This window comes from Tupaia chinensis, unplaced genomic scaffold (genome assembly GCF_000334495.1).
Source record: "Tupaia chinensis unplaced genomic scaffold, TupChi_1.0 Scaffold143696_1, whole genome shotgun sequence".
Lineage (NCBI taxonomy): Eukaryota > Metazoa > Chordata > Mammalia > Scandentia > Tupaiidae > Tupaia > Tupaia belangeri.
Genome location: NW_006203544.1, coordinates 1,286,745 through 1,303,370, shown reverse-complemented (window position 1 = coordinate 1,303,370; position 16,626 = coordinate 1,286,745). Strand labels below are relative to the sequence as shown.

At 35.1% G+C, this 16,626-nt stretch overlaps 1 pseudogene; it reads left to right on the top strand.

Annotated features, from left to right (window-relative positions):
* Positions 1 to 5,227: 5,227 nt before the first annotated feature.
* The window catches only part of LOC102475066 (putative E3 ubiquitin-protein ligase makorin-2), a 139,158-nt pseudogene continuing 127,759 nt past the window's right edge, over positions 5,228 to 16,626 (top strand).

Genomic DNA, 16,626 nt, shown 5'->3' with positions numbered 1-16,626 from the left:
ATAATCTTGAAGGAACAAAAAGAAAACACTCTCAGAAGAGATTCTCCCATAACAACAGCTGAAGTCTCATTGACATCCACGGAGTCCAGAAGGCCCCTGGATGACGTACTTAAAGTGCTGAAAGAAAAGAACTGCCAATTTACAATTTTATATTTAAAAAAATCCGTCTAAAATGAAGGCAAAAGAAGACATTCCAAGATAAACAAAAAGTAATAGAATTTGTTTCTAACATATCCATTTTAAAAGAAATACTGAGGGAATTCTTTAGGCAGGTAAACCCAGAAAGAAATATGAATCCAGTCATTACCACCACCAACAAAAGACCAATGGTAAAGGCAATTATGTAAATATAATAGATGACACAAACACATATTTTTGTCTATCTTCCCTTGACTAACTTGAAAAGCAGCTGTGTAAAGCAAAATGTGTAATATTGTGCTGTTGGTTGTATAATACATAGGGATGTACCAAAAACTGTAATTAAGAAGATTACTATAGAAAACTAGATATACTGAATTGTCGGGAGTCGATGGTGATGCAGTAATAAAACCTGACACTCCATAAAGCTGACATGCATGGATAAGTTCTCCGTTCAAGTCCACTGATTTCTCCGTTCACAGGCCATGAACTGTCCCATGGTCGGAGGCTGGCTAAAGACCAAGGAAGAATCATGGTGTTAAGACCCTATTGGAAATGATTTCTCTCTCTCTTTGTCTCTGTTTCTCTCACTCATGAAGTAAACAAACTTAAATAAATAAATATATGTAGATATACTTGTGGTTTTGTGCTGCGATAGGTGTATGTGTGTGTGTGTGTGTGTGTGTGTATGTGATATAGGTTCTAAGTAAATTTTAACTTTTTCTAATAGATTAAAAAGATTGACCTTTCTTTCTTCCTTGAATTAGAAAAAGAGAGTGAGAGAGAGAGAGACAGAGAAACAAGAACCCTTAACAGAGCCCTCACACTGTGACCCCCTTCCAGTCTCAGCCAGTCCTCAGCCAGTTAACATCTCCAATGTTTACTGATTTCTGGGAGGTCTGTGCTTGTGAGCATTCAACCTTCCCAGATGAGTCACTCACTAAGAGCACTGTGTTATTGCTGCCCCTCCATGGGACTCTCTATCAGATGTTTTTAATATGAGTATTCAGCCTAAAAATCTGTCATCTTTTGTTACTTTTTTTTTTTTTTTGAGAGAGAGATTTTTGCTATAGGGCACCATGTGTTCACCAGAGAAACAGAGACAGAAAATGAGAAATCACCCACTGTGGAGATGTCCATGCTACAATCCCTCCTTCTCTTGGGATTTTGGCCACACATACATATGTGCCTGGCCTGAGTTTTAAGCTGCCTGGTCCAGGACTTGAACCATGGCGGACTACATGGGAGTTGGGCAATGTAACCATTATGCCATCTGCTGGTCCCTATCTATTGTTACGTTCACATAAAGATTAATATACAAAAAGATAGCCTAGAAACAGACCATTTCATACTATGAAATACATGTATATATGTGATAAAGAAAGAATTAAAATTAGTAACAAAGAAAATATTAAATAAATGTATTAGATAAACTGATCAATTTTTAAAAAAAGAGGTTTTTTTTTTTGAAAGAGAGTTTTTGATATAGGGCATGTGTGCTTGTGAGAGAGACAGAAAGTGAGAAATCACCCCCCCCCCCGGGGGATGGCCACTCCAAAATCCCTTCTCCTCAATTTTTGGAATTTTTGGCATGCACATACACATGCACAGCATGAGTTTCACGTCACCAGGTCCAGGAATCAAACCATAGTATGCCACATGCCTTAATCACTATGCCACCTGCCAGCTCCAAAAAAAAAAAAAAACATTTTGACATAACCAAATAATTAAAATAAATATACCTAATATGTGAAAATTCACTATCAACTCTATCAACCTCTTTGCAGTTATTCCTCATTGTATGAGTGATTAGTATGTTCCTGTTTATAACTAAATGTGAGTACATCAAAAATTGTGAAACCAACTGAAAATGAGCAATGATAGCCAGAAGAAAATAATCACTTATACCACTGCTATTTTTGGCTAATGGCTAATATGTTGGAAAAAAAAAATTGGACAGAATTAGATTTATACCTACACAAATTTACTGATTTCATTCTTTTCTTATTTAAATGATTTTATTGTGATTTTAGATTTATACATAATTATACATCTTTGTAGGGTACAGTGGAATTTTCCAAAACATTTATTGATATATAGTGTGCAATAATCAAACAAAAAAATTCACATACTCTTTACACGAACTCTGTATCTGTTAACCCGGTTTTCTCCATTGCTCCAAACTTCCTGCCTGTTCCAGTTTTCAGTAGTTGTCATAGTATTTTTCTATGCAAAAATGCATTATGACTTTCCTAAGAAAACAATATATTCATATTGTCTTTATTCATTTATCAGTTTTTGGGCTTTAGATTGATTTTGTATCTCAGCTACTGTGAATAAAGCTGCTATTAACATGAAAGGGGAGGTATCTTTTCAATATTTTGACTTCTGATCTTCTGGATATATACTGAGTAGTGGGATTGGCTCATAAAATAATTCTATTTCTAGTTTTTCTTAGGAGCCTCTATACTATCTGCATTAATTTAATATTTCACTTTACTGATAATATTTTAAGAAGGGACATTTCTGCATATATAAAAGTTTACTATTTAGAAAATCTATACCACAAACACTGTTCATAAGTATAATCAATCTGTTATGGCTATGATAGTAATAAATACATAACATTTCGTATGATGCAATAGAACTAAAAAAATAGTAAAACTATATATTCATTATAGTTCACTTACTTTTTCTTAAGTGATAAAAATTCAATTAAAATCTTTATTTCTATGTCTCTGAAACTCAATTTTTATGTAAGAAACAAAAATTGCTAACTAAGTGAAGGTGAGTTCAAAAACTGTCCCCTGCATGGACCAGCAGTTAGAGTAATGGCTATGTCGCTGGTCTCCCATGTAATCGACTGTGGTTTGGGTCCCAGACCCGGCGGCTTAAACTCACGCTGGGCGCGTGTGTGTGTGTGCCCCAATCCCCAAAGGAGAATGGAAGAGAAGGGATTGCGGTGTGGCCATCCCCCCCCAGGGGCGATTTCTCAGTTTCTGTCTCTCTGTCTCTCTCTTTCTGGGGAGTGCACGTGCCCTATGGCAAAAACAAGAAACAAAAAAACAACTGTCTCCTGCTTTAAGTCATTTTATATAATTTTCTCTTTTTAAAATTGATATATGATAACTGTACATACTTATGATGTGATGTTTTGTACAAATGTGCATTGTGCGACATAATCAAATCAGGATAATATGTGTATCTAACCCTTTATTCATTTATCATGTTTTTGTGGTGAGAACAATAAAAAATTTCCCTTGTAGCTAATTGAAATATGCATTAGTGTTACCAATAGTCACTGTGTACAGCCAAACACCAAACTAATTCCTCCTACTTAATTGTAACTTTGTGTCCATTGACCAACTACTCCCCATTCTTTCTCCCTACCCCCTATCCAGTCTCTTATAACCACTGTTAAACTCTCTACTTCTAGGAGGTTGGCTAGGACCATTTTTTAAAGAAAGATTTATTTTAATTTCTTTTGCACATTTAATTACTATGTATCACTTAACTTGTAAATGAATTTTTACAGCATGAATACATTTCACACCAGTCCAGTAAAGAATACTATACATGTTATCATCAACAGATAATAATCCCTTTCTATGTCCCATTAATGTCTTTTGCCTCTCTATTTTTCTCCTTAATGTCTTTTCTCACACTCTCTCCCTTCTCCCACCCTCTTCCCATATTATTTCTAGTATCTATAATCATTTTCCATGCTTCTATGTCCTCTAATCTTTTAGTTTCCATCATAAAGTGTGGACAGTCTGTATGTATTAAGGGGATACATACAATGTCTCTTTTTCATAGCCTGGATTGCTTTACTCAGCAGTAAATCTTACATAATCATTCAATTTCTATCAAAAGTCATGGTTTTGTTTTCTATGGCTGAGTAATATTCCATATAGTATATGTGCCACAGTTTTTCAACCCATTCAATTGTTTATAGACATTTGGGTTGGTTCCACATTTTAGCAATTGTGAATAATGCTGCAATAAACATAGATGTGCAAGCACTTTTCCAACTGAGTGTTCTCCTATCCTTTGGATAGATACCCAAGAGTGGAATTTTTGGATGAAATGATAGTTTTATTTGTAGGTCTTTGAGGAACTTTCATATTATTTCCCACAGTGGTTGGACCAGTTTATAATCCCACCAGCAGTATAGAAAAGTTCCTCTTTTACTGCAGGCCCACCAGCAGTTAACATTTTTTGTTTTTTAATCCTTGCTATTCTGACTGGGGTTAGGTGGTATCTCATTGTGGTTTTGATCTGCATCTCCTTTATTATGAGGAATGTTGAGCACTTTTTTTCATATGCTTTTTGGCTCTTCAAGTGTCTTCCTTAAAGAGTTGTTTTTCAGCTCATTTTTCCATCATTTAATTGGATTGATTTCTTTTTTTTTCTTTCAGGTAAGCCTCTTGAGTTCCTTGTGTATTCTGGTTATCAGTCTCTTATCTGAGGCATAGTTTACAAAAGTTTCTCCCATTACAAGAGTTGTCGATTTACACTAGTTACTATGTCTTTTACGTGCAGAAACTTCTTAATCTGATGCAATCCCATTTATCTATCTATTTTGGGGTTTATCATCTGTTCTTCACTTGAACGAGTATGAATAGTATCTTTGTCATTTGAAACTGAAACAATGAAGAACACACATTTACTGAAAGTAACATAGGAATTAATGAGTAAACATATTATTATGCTTAAGAAAGTATAGTATTGATGTATGATAGAGTTATTATTTTTTAGTTTTTAGTTTGCTATAGGGCATGTGAACTTGCCAGAGACAGACAGAGATAGAGAAAGAGAGGAAAAGTGAGAAATCACCTCCCAGGGAGGCTATCCATGCTGCAACCCTTCTCCATTCTTATCTTGGGATTTTAGGAATGCACACACATGTGACTGGCATGGTTGTTTTTTCAAGCTGCAGGGTCCAGGATTTGAACTATGCCTAGTGAGAAATCAGATTCAGTCACCTTAATCACCACACCACTGGCTGACCACCACACCACTGGCTGACCCTCATAGGGTCTTGATGTTGTAATCTAACCCTAGCATCAGCTAGCCTGAAATCATAGACATGTGTCAGGCTGAGAGTAAGTACTAAGGGAGGTCTCTAGATAAAAACTTGGAATTTTCCCATGAAAATCAGCCTCAAAAAAGTATCACATTTTACTGTTGTGTCACTATGTGATGCCTCCTTGTATATATTGATTTTCAACTAGAAACATCTTTTTCTCATCTCTTCATTATTTCAAATTACTTTAGCATGTTCAATTCTACAATAAAATATATAGATTTTATCATATTCAGAATACTTCATTTCAGATTTCAAACATCTGTAAATTACAGATAAAAATAAGAAATAGACTTAATCTTTGTGGTATTTTACAAATATGCACACACAAAAAAATCTATGTATTTCCATGCCTCTATCACTTAAAAGAGATTCAGACTCCAAGATCCTAGGCTATACCTAAGAAAGAGGGGGCCAATACATTTTGGAGCTATTACATGCATATTTGGCTAAAACCAAATGTATTTCAAAAGTTGCTTTTTTGGGGTGTATGTGTGAGTTGACTATAATCACTCCTTAATCTTTTCTTTTTTTCTATTATTTACATTCTGATAAGATAAACATTCCTTGAGTTATATTCTTACATTTTTTATCATTCTATAGCATTGATAATGCTCAACACCAACCGACAAAACTTAGTGACATGCAATAATAAATATTTATTGTTGCTTATAATTATTTGGGTACTCTGATCTTGGCTGTCCTTGGCAGATATCACCTGTGCTCGCTCACATTTCTGCAGTCATAGTTGGTGCTATTGTCCCCATTTGTCTCTGCTCCATGTGGTCTCTTAGGCTCCAATGTACTAGCTGGGACATATTCATGTCAGAGTCATGAGTTCAAGGGCAGTAATAAAAGTGTGTAAAGACTCTAATGCTAGGCTTACAACTAGTGCACTGATATGTCTATAAAGTCTATTGGCAAAGGCAACTCATACCATGATTGACAAATCAAGGAATAGGAAAATAGACTTCACTTCTCAATTGAAGTTTCTGTAAAGTCACATGCAAAGTCTGCAAACACAGAGATGGGCTCATTTCTCTAATCATTTTACCTCAGCTCAGCAATAATAACTTAAATATCTGGGTATTTTTCCTCCGAAGAACTATAGATAATCATGTCTATCACTACTCATTTTTAAATTATTAAAAAACCTACCCTTGCCTCTATTTTTTAAATTTTTGTTTTGTGTTATGCTTACAGGATCCAAGACATGTAATGCTGCAAGACTGGATAAAATATTTGCCTTTGGACTTAAACTGTGTCAAATAAAAAGTAAAAAATAATAGAAAATCAACAGCAGAACAATACACTGGAAAGGAAAAGAGACAGACAAAAGAGAGAAAGAAAAAAGTGGAAGCCAATACATTTTAAAATTAAATTTTATCAATTATTATTATTTTATTATTATTATTATTAAATTTGCTATAAGGCAATGTCAACTCACCAGAGAAAGAGAGAGAAAGAGAGAGAGAGAGTTGCCAGATCCAGGACTTAAACCATGGTTGGCCATGTTGGAGTCCAGCTCCTTAATCACCACACCACCTTCTGGCCCTGACGATACATATTTTTATGATTTGGTTCTGTTTCTTGAGGCTATATAATGGCTAACTAAAGACATTTTGTTTCAAAAAGACAATGAGAACAGAGTAATAATTTTTCTTTAGAGGAGTTTAAGCTATTTTTAGAAACAGCATATTTAGAAATGAATTTATACTAGAAAAAGAAAATAAGTGCTTGTTAAAGAGTTACATAGAAAAGGAACAGATGTTTGATCAGAGATACAAACTAAAATGAAGTTTTACCACTCTGTCTTCAAACTATAGTATTTTTGTGCACTGACATTTTCAACTATATCAAAAATTAAACTGCTTCACCCTTTCTTCAAGCCAGTCAGAATTCAATTTCTGAGTAAAAGCACAATAATCAATTTGTTCTCTAGTATCAGCATAGACTTGACAGTATGGGAATATCCTTCTCGATAAATATTTTGTGTAAAAAAAAATAAAATCAGTATAATAGAATTTCTCCAGTTTATAAATGTTTCCCAACGTGAAAACAAATATATCAACCTCAATTTTGCTTTGCCTTTCCTTTAAATTCTCTCTGGCAACAGGAAGCCGTTATCTTACAACACAAACTAAACAACCAGCAATCTTTCTTTTAATTTTTCACTGCTATGTCAGACATTCATAAATAAAATACTGTATTCTTTGAAGATGGTAATTTCTATACAAATAAACTAAGCCAGGAATCAAAATATAATACAACTTCTAGAGGAAATGTCCTGCTTCTATAAATCAAAAAGTGATTTAATATTTTCTTAACTCATTTTTAAAACATTCTTTTGTGGATGGTAATAATAAAAGAGTCTTCATCTTGGGTTATTGTCTTAATATCATTTGTCAGCATAGATTTTACTCATCTAAAACTGTTGGACTATTCCACTTTTCATGTGAGCAGAATTAATCCTCATGAGTGATTACAAGGCAATATTACAGTTTTTGAAATATTTTGAGTTCATATGTATTTCTTTAAAGTTATCAAATATTTTATGGCTATAAACCTTAATAAAAAGTATATTCATTTTAATTGAATAAGATTAAATAGCTATACCTTATGTATATCTTCTATTTAAAAATAAGTAACATTTAATATATACTTACAGAGTTGTAGTTTTGCTAATGTTCTACTATAAACCATTCTTCAAATTGAGAGTCCTTTTTAATAAACATAAATTTATTAAGATGTTTTAGGCTTTGTTTTTATGTATTCTTCAAAATAGCTCATGTTTAAAGTCTATATATAACTGACATTTTAAAATAAGTAAACAAGTATAAACATGGATAATTAATAGATTAAATATTAATTGAAATGAAATAAATATTAATGAAAGTTTTTCTTACATAACCATGAATAAAACAATTGCAATTATGTTATATTCTGTTATGTTTTATATATTTTATTATTTATAGTTTATGTTTACATTTATGAATTGGAGGAGTCCGACCCAGTGAGGCCCCAGGATCTGTCTGAGCCCCCTGACCTTTGAGCTCCGCTTTCGGTCGAATTAACACGTTGGCAAGGCTACTGTTGTGCACCCCCCCAACCTTAGAACAAAGCTTGGGTCAGTTAGCATGTCAGCAAGGCTGCTTACTATTTACTCCAGAGAATTGAAACAGCCTCACTGGAAAGCGACCCCCCTCTGACTCCCCAATTTACTACTATAAAAAAATTACATAGCTCTCCTATACATCCTGAGTATATAATAAAATCTTCCAGGAAGTCCCTGACCGCTCCCCTTTGCTCTAATCACTTACTATTACTTACAATGCTTTATCTCCATGGTCACAATAGAGGGTGGGCTAAAGGTCTTTCTAGGCAAAAGTAATCTTGACCTTTAGAAGGCCCTTAAATTCTTCCTTTCTTTATGTAAAATAAGATTAGACCAAAACTGGCCCAGGACACCTCTGCCCTCTCCAAGTGAAATAAATAAATATATTAGGACTCCTCAAATTAAGTTTTAAATCCCTACAAAACTGTGTATAAGTATCATTCTTTATTAAGATCCATAAAAACTAATATCTATCCTTAAGATTTTCTTTTCTCAGCACCATTCCCAGTAATCACAAAATGGCTCCTGCACCGCATCTGCTTACCAAAACCGCTTTCCCAAAACTGCATTCCATAGAGACCCACCTACAATTGAGGAACTGCACTAGACCCACCCTTAATCCACCCCTAAATAGAAATTGCACTAGACCCACCCTTAATCCGGCCCTAAATAGAATCTATGTTCTTTATTAATAAAAACTTTATAAGCTGTTAATTAAAACACTAGCCCCTCTCCCATTTACCTGTATATAACACATTCTCAATAAAAAGGCGCAATGATTCCTAGCAGTTGTCACTCCTCAGAGAACAATCTCTGAGGGGTGTCCGGCATAAGACGTGCATGAAAGGCATTGAGGCCTCTGTCTTCTGTTCACCTTCGCCGCCTTCGTCGAGATAACCTACCCACGCCGAGGCTGGACCTCGGCAATGAATGTGAAAGGAGGACTATAAATAATTGCTGACTATTATTATATCAGATAATATACTCAAACAAGTATCTTCTTTTTTTCTTAATTTGTCAGAAAGAGATTGGGGTAGGGGTGTGAGAAATCAGCCCCCAGTGGGGGATGGTTATACTACAATCCCTGTTCTCCATTTCTGTTTTTGGGATTTTGGTCATACACACACATGCCCAGCATGTGTTTTCAACTACAAGTCTGGAACTTGAACTGTATAGTTGGGATGCAGTTATCTTAACTACCATGCCACTGGCTAGCCCAATTATCTTTAAGTTAAAAAAATATAAAAATAATAGTACATATTGTGGCTTTCCTATTACTTAATCTGTGTATTAATAAGGTTGAAGAGAGCATTAAATACATACCCTATGTCTATGCTGTTATATATTTACCCTTTCTTTAGTTTTTTTGGAGAAAGTAATTAATTAATTAATTTTATTTTTATTTTTATTTATTTATTTTTTTGGAGAGGTTTTCGCTATAGGGCGCATGCGCTCGCCAGACAGACAGAGACAGAGAGACAGAAAGCTAGAAATCACCCCCCAGGGGGGATGGTCACGCCGCAATCCCTTCTCCTCCATTCTCCTCTCGGGATCTTGGGCACGCATGCACATGCGCCCTGCGTGAGTTTTAAGCCACTGGGTCCGGAACGCGAACCGTGGTCGACTATGTGGGAGTCCAATGACATAGCCATTACGCTAACTGCTGGTTCTCTTAATTTTCATATTAGATTGTGAATTTGAAATAAATGAAGGACATGCATAAACTGTTACAATTTCCCAAACTGACTTTAATGTTTGGACAAATATTGTACAGCTATTAAATATAAGAACCACAATTTGCAGTCAAGTCTGTAAGTATAGGCATCTTAACATTCTCTATAGAATGTAAACTTTCCTTTCCAATTATACAGACTCTTAACCTTTCCCTGTCATTTCAAAAGGGAAGGCAGCAGTAACTTAGAGGAAGAAAGAGGATGCTCTTTGTTTCCTTTCTTTCTTTTTTTTTTTTTTCCTTTTTGTGGATTTGAAAATATTTCTGTATAGATGTGAAACTTTTTTTTTTTTTTATTCACTCACTAGTTGAAGAATATTTGAGTTTTTTCCAGTTTTGGCAACTGTCAATAAAACCACTGTGAACATTTATACCTATTTTTGCATGGGTGTAAATTTTCATTATCCTGGGTAAATATTTAGGAGCAGGATTTCTGGAGCATATGGTAAGCAAACAATCAAATAAATTAAAATGCCAGCTGTATTCCATAATGGTTGTACCTTTTTGCAACACATAGGTAATTCATGAGGATTACAGCTGCTTCCCATTCTCATCAAACACTAAATGTCTTTTTTAGGTATTAAGATGTTGTGTAAGAGGCCCAGCTATGGTGGCACTGTGGTCGCAGAACTCTCTGTAATGCTCAAACTGTATGGAAGATCTGGGTTGAGTCCTCAGATCATCCTGTATATTCAGGCCATGCGCCTGGATGTTTGTGAGCCTGTCTGTCTGGGAAGGCTGAGAGATGAGTCATAGTGTAAGACTCTGTTAAAGGTGCTTGTCTTTCCCTCTCTCACTAAAAAATTAAACTTTAGGGGCCAGCAGGGAACATGATGATTATGGTGCTGGACACTCCCACATGGTCAACCATGGTTCGAGTCCCAGACCTAGTGGCTCGCTTTCTCACTTTCTCTCTCTCTCTCTATGTCTCTCTCTAGTCAAATTAAGAATAAGTGAATGAATAATAAATAAATTTTTTTTCTTTTTCTTTTTTTTTTTTTTTTGCTATAGGGCATGTGTACTTGTCAGAGAGACTGAGAGAGACAGTCAGAAAGTGAGAAATCACTCCCCAGGAGGGTTGGCCATGCCGCAATCCCTTCTCCTCCATTCTCCTCTCAGGATCTTGGGCATGCATGCACACACACCTGGTGTGAGTTTAAGCCACCATTTCAGGACCGCAAGCCATGGTCGACTACATGGGAGTCCAGTGACATAGCCATTATCCCAACTACTGGTTCCTAAATAAATAATTTTTTAAAAAATTAGTCTTTTCAAATAGTCTTAATGTAGGGAACCAGCAGTTAGTGTAATGGCTATGTCGCTGGACTCCCACGTAGTCGACCGCGGTTCGCGTCCCGGACCCGGTGGCTTAAAACTCACGCCGGGTGCGTGTGCGTGCGTGCCCAAGATCCCGAGAGGAGAATGGAGGAGAAGGGATTGTGGTGTCACCATCCCCCCTGGGGGGTGATTTCTCGCTTTCTGTCTCTATGTCTCTCTCTGTCTGGCGAGCGCACGCGCCCTACAGTGAAAATCTCTCCAAAAAAAAAAAAAAAGAGTAGTCTTAATGTAGAGCAGGGACATACAAAGTCTGTCTTTATAGTCTGACTTGCTTCACTTAACATTAAGTCTTCCATATTCATCCACTTTGTATCAAATTCAAATGTCAGCAGTTCATTGTTTTTATGGCTGAGTAGTAGTTCATAGAGTACATATGCCACATATTTTCAATCCACTCATGTATTTTTGTACATTTTGGTCGATTCCATGCCCTAGCAATTGTAAAGAATACTACAATAAACATGAATATGCAAGTGTTTTTCTGACTGAGGATTTTTCTATCCTTTGAGTAAATGCCTAAAAGTGGAATTACTGAGTTGTATTCCAGTTGTATTAGTTTGTTTCTAAGGAATCTCCATGTCACTCTCCACAGTAGCTGTACTAAATTACATTCTTACCAATAGTGTAGAAGAGTGCTTTTTTCACCAGAGCTCTGCCAGCACTGATTATTCTTTATTTAAAAAATTTTAGCATTCTGACTGAGGTTAAGTGGTACCTCACTGTAATACTGTAGTTTTGATTTGTATTTCCATTTTGATAAGAAGTGTTGAGCATGCTTTCATATGGATTTTGATCACTCTGATGTCTTCCTTGGAAAGTTGTTTCTTTAGCTCATTTCCTATCTTTTAATTGGATTGATTATTTTTTCAGGAAAGCTGCTTGATGGTTATCAGTATATACTGAATGTCTGCGCTCTACAGGAGAAACAAAGATTGTAAGTTATAATAGTTGGGAGGGCAACTGCATATACTAGAGATAGAAAGGATAGGATAAATAGGGAGGTGGGGAACAGGGGGAGAGAGGTAAACAGGGGAAAAAAAACAAGCAATACATTTAGTTGACACAAAATGAAAAGTTATTTGTCAATGATAGAGTATATGGTAATGTCTTTAGCTTGACCGATGTCTACTGTATTTGTGCTGTGGAAAGCCATGTTTTACACTCTAAAGATGTACAGTGATTAAATGTAAATTATATATATATATATGTATATATACATATGTATATACATATATATAATAGTTTAATAACCCAATAGGTATTTAAAACTCAATAGATTAAAAGAAAAATCATCATGATTAATTTCCTTCTTAAATACTATTACTAATATGCTATTGATGTTTATTGGGCATTTGCATAGCTTCTCAAACTGGATACTGTCATCCTCATTTTCTGTTTTATATAATAGGTTTTACCATTGTTCCAGTTTATACAAAGGCATTTTAAGTGTGGTGTCAATGTATTATGCATTGCTAAAGAGCTTACTTCCTTCAACATTCCCAGTACAAAGCTCGAGGACAGTTGTGTGGACTGTCCTATTTACTACCCGAGATGGCTTCTGCCTCTGCTTGCTCTGGATGGTGTCCTGACTGGAAACAGACATGGCTTGTGCTCTATTATTCCATTATAACATGGGTTTTTGCCCAAGTTATGAGTATGATTATCTGGAGAAAAATTACAATAGGCTACCTGGGGAGTTAGAGATTGAAAATGCAAACAGATGTGCTTAATTACCAGAAACATGAAGGCTAGTTCAGTTTTTTTTGCAACAAACATGACAACAACCCCTTATATTATTAATGAGCCCAGAATAACTGTTGTCTAAATATTTCAAGCCCAATATTGTGTAGATACACAAATAATTTACAGTCTTAATTTCAATTTCAAATTAGCAATTCTTCCAAGACAACTGGTTATGTATATATTAAGGTTTAATGTAAGTATCAACTCTTTGAGTATTAATCTATCATGAACATACTTTTTAAAAACAAATTATCGATTGATAAATATAATTTTAAAATACTTCACTTATAACTATGTATAATTCATTGGACTTAAGTAAAGTGAGAAAAATTAACATACAAACGCATGAATTGTTGTTCTAAACTCTTTCAGTTCTCTTAAACTGTCAGGCTGTAAAGGTTGGACAGAGTTTGCATTGTCTCTGTGAAGTCCTCACAGAGTTTTTATGATGATTAAATAAATACTGTATTAAAGTACTTAGACCATGATAACTATTCACAATTTGGTACATTTATATCCTACTAAATATTTTCAATGTTTCTCATTATCTAAAAGATAAATTTCAAATATCTTTAGAAATAATAATTTTTCAAGATATGACCTCAATTAATCTTTTCAAACTTCTTTCTGCAAGTACATAGCAAGCTGACTTATTCTTAGTCTTCTGGTATTCATTGCTCCTTTCTAAATTCCTGTATTTGGCATGCCTTTCATCTTGAATCCTTACAAATTGAAATCAAAAAGCCCTAGGTTAAATGCCAGTTTTATAAAATGTGAATCCTGATATCATCTTTCGTTTATCATCCATCTCTCTATCTGGTCATCACAACATTTTGTCTGTACCTTTTGTACAGTTTGAGCAAATCTGTATCTTTTATGCTTTTGTCTATATATTTTGAGCTCTGAAATATATATTTCAGTTAAATTTTAAAGCATGCAACTTTTGACTATACATGTGTTTACTATAATTGGCCAGTAAATATTTACTTTTAATACATCTACTAATTGACATGTGAATAACTGTAAGTTGAGGAAATAATCGAACAACTGCAATTGAATGTTTATTATCAATTTTTTGCACCTGGCCAGGAGATAATCCAGTGACATCTCTCTGTATTGGCTGGGAACCAGTCTAGCAATGTATATAAATAATTATCTTCCAGGAAAAAAAAAAAGAAAAAATATGATTAAAATTTATAATAAATATAGAATTAAAACCAAACTTACTCATAAAACCAATGTTCTCTAGTAAGAACAGCAAAGGCATTGAGTCAAGAAACAATTGAAACTCATAAATCTTTTTTTTTTTTTTTTTTTTTTTTTGTGTCTTGAGGGTGTTTTTTTTTTTTTTTTTTTTTTTTCTTTGCTATATGGCGCGTGCGCTTGCCAGAAAGAGAGAGAGAGACAGAGAGACAGAAAGCGAGAAATCGCCTCCTAGCGGATGACCAAGCCGCAGTCCCTTCTCCTCCATTCTTCTTTTGGGTTCTTGGGCATTCATTCACTTGCTCCTGGCATGAGTTTAAGCCACCAGGTCCTGGGCTTGAACTGCAGTCAACTACATGAGATTCCAGCAAAATAGCCATTATGCTAACTGCTGGTCCCAGAACTCATAAATCTTTAAAGCAGAAAGAGCCAGGAAATTGAAAAGAAGCTAGGGAATTTTCTCCTCCATCACAAAACATACTCACACATTTAATGGCTTCCGCTGATGGCCACACCACCAACTAGTCCCACCATTTTCAGAAAGGTATTGCATATTCCTATAAGGTACTTTACATCCACAGCCCTGTAACTGTAAGTTTTCTCTTTCAAATAGATTCTGGTGGAAAGATATTCTAGCATTATACTCTAACTGGTAGTGTGAAAGGGGGGACCATAGTATTCATTGAATTTTTTTATATGACTAACTGGTAGTGTGAAAGGGGGGACCATGGTATTCATTGAATTTTTTTATATGAAAACAGCAATATATGTGTGTGTGTATATATATATATAATATACCATGATAATGATATTACCTGTATAAACAGATATGTGTTTGCATATATGGATATACACATACCCTCATATACATATATATACTCCGTGTGTTTATACACGTAACATCTCCCTGATTCACAATAAGTTTGACCTCATAGCATATGTGTTATAGGACAGATATTAAAGAGAACTATTGACAGAAATTATCCTTATTACTCGTGAGGATTTTGCTATAGGGAACATGGACTCACTGGAGAGACAGGGAGACAGAAAGTGAAGGATGGTCATGTTGCAATGCCTTTTTCATTCTCCCCTTGGGATCTTGGGCACAAACACACACGTGCCTGGTGTAAGTTTCAAGTCTCCGGGTCTGGGACTCAAACCACAGTTGACTATGTGGGAATCCAGCAATGTAATCTTAACACCATCTGCTGGCCCCAACAGAGATTACTTTTTAAGTGATTTACCAAGGAAGAGTTTCTGGAGATACAAAATGAAAGATGTAAGACAGAGCAGGGGGAGAAAAAATATACATAAGGTTTTGAATTTAGGTCTACCCTGCTTTACAAAGTGCTCTGGACCTCTAATCTTACCATATGTTTGGCTAATCGTTGAGGTAAGGAGATAACTATTACACCAAGAAAGCATTTCTTTTGATAGGCAGTTCCCTAATGGTTGAGGGCAATTCTTAGAAAGGCAGCTGTGCACTTTTCAGAACTAACACTTAGAGAAACTGCAGAATGGATATACTGAATCAATAAAGGGCCGTGGACTATACTATGGGCCTTTCTGTCTTCATTATGGAATTCACTCTTGGAATTTTCATTATAATTGCATAGAATGTACCACCAAATTTGTAAAGGACTGAGATATGCATGTTAAAAAATCACCTTATAAATACACACATGCTTGCAGTAAATTTTCATAATTTATCATAATTTACCAGAGGTCTTACACATCTTTTGTTAAATTTATTGGTTTTATCTCCCTTAATTTCAGAGTGTGGCACACTGAAAGGACTATCAAGACTTCCCATTGAGAATGGATTTAATAATGATGTGGAATATGGTTTCAGTAGCAGAAAGCACAGGCAAGATTTGGAATCCTAAAAGATTTACAGGCAAAGCTTCACATAGAGAAGCCCTTCTAAAGCACAAAGGATGAGCTCTGCTTTTGGATTATGAACCACCCAAGAGAATATGATTTTACAATAGTTTGGGTGATGACGAAGCAACTCTTATGTCTTTTATGTTCTAGTGCTCACGTGGTCATGCCAGATTGGAACCACTTAAAACGAATATTAAACCATCAATCTATATGTTCTGCAAAAATATAAATGAGCTTGACATGCATGCCTCCAAAAGGGTTTAAAATTTTAAATAGCACTTGATAAATTACTAGCTAGCTGATCTTGGTTTAGTTTAAAGAAGACTTTCTTTTTAAGCATACCTGAATATAAGACCTGTCCCAGTACCTTTAAAAAACAGACTCTTT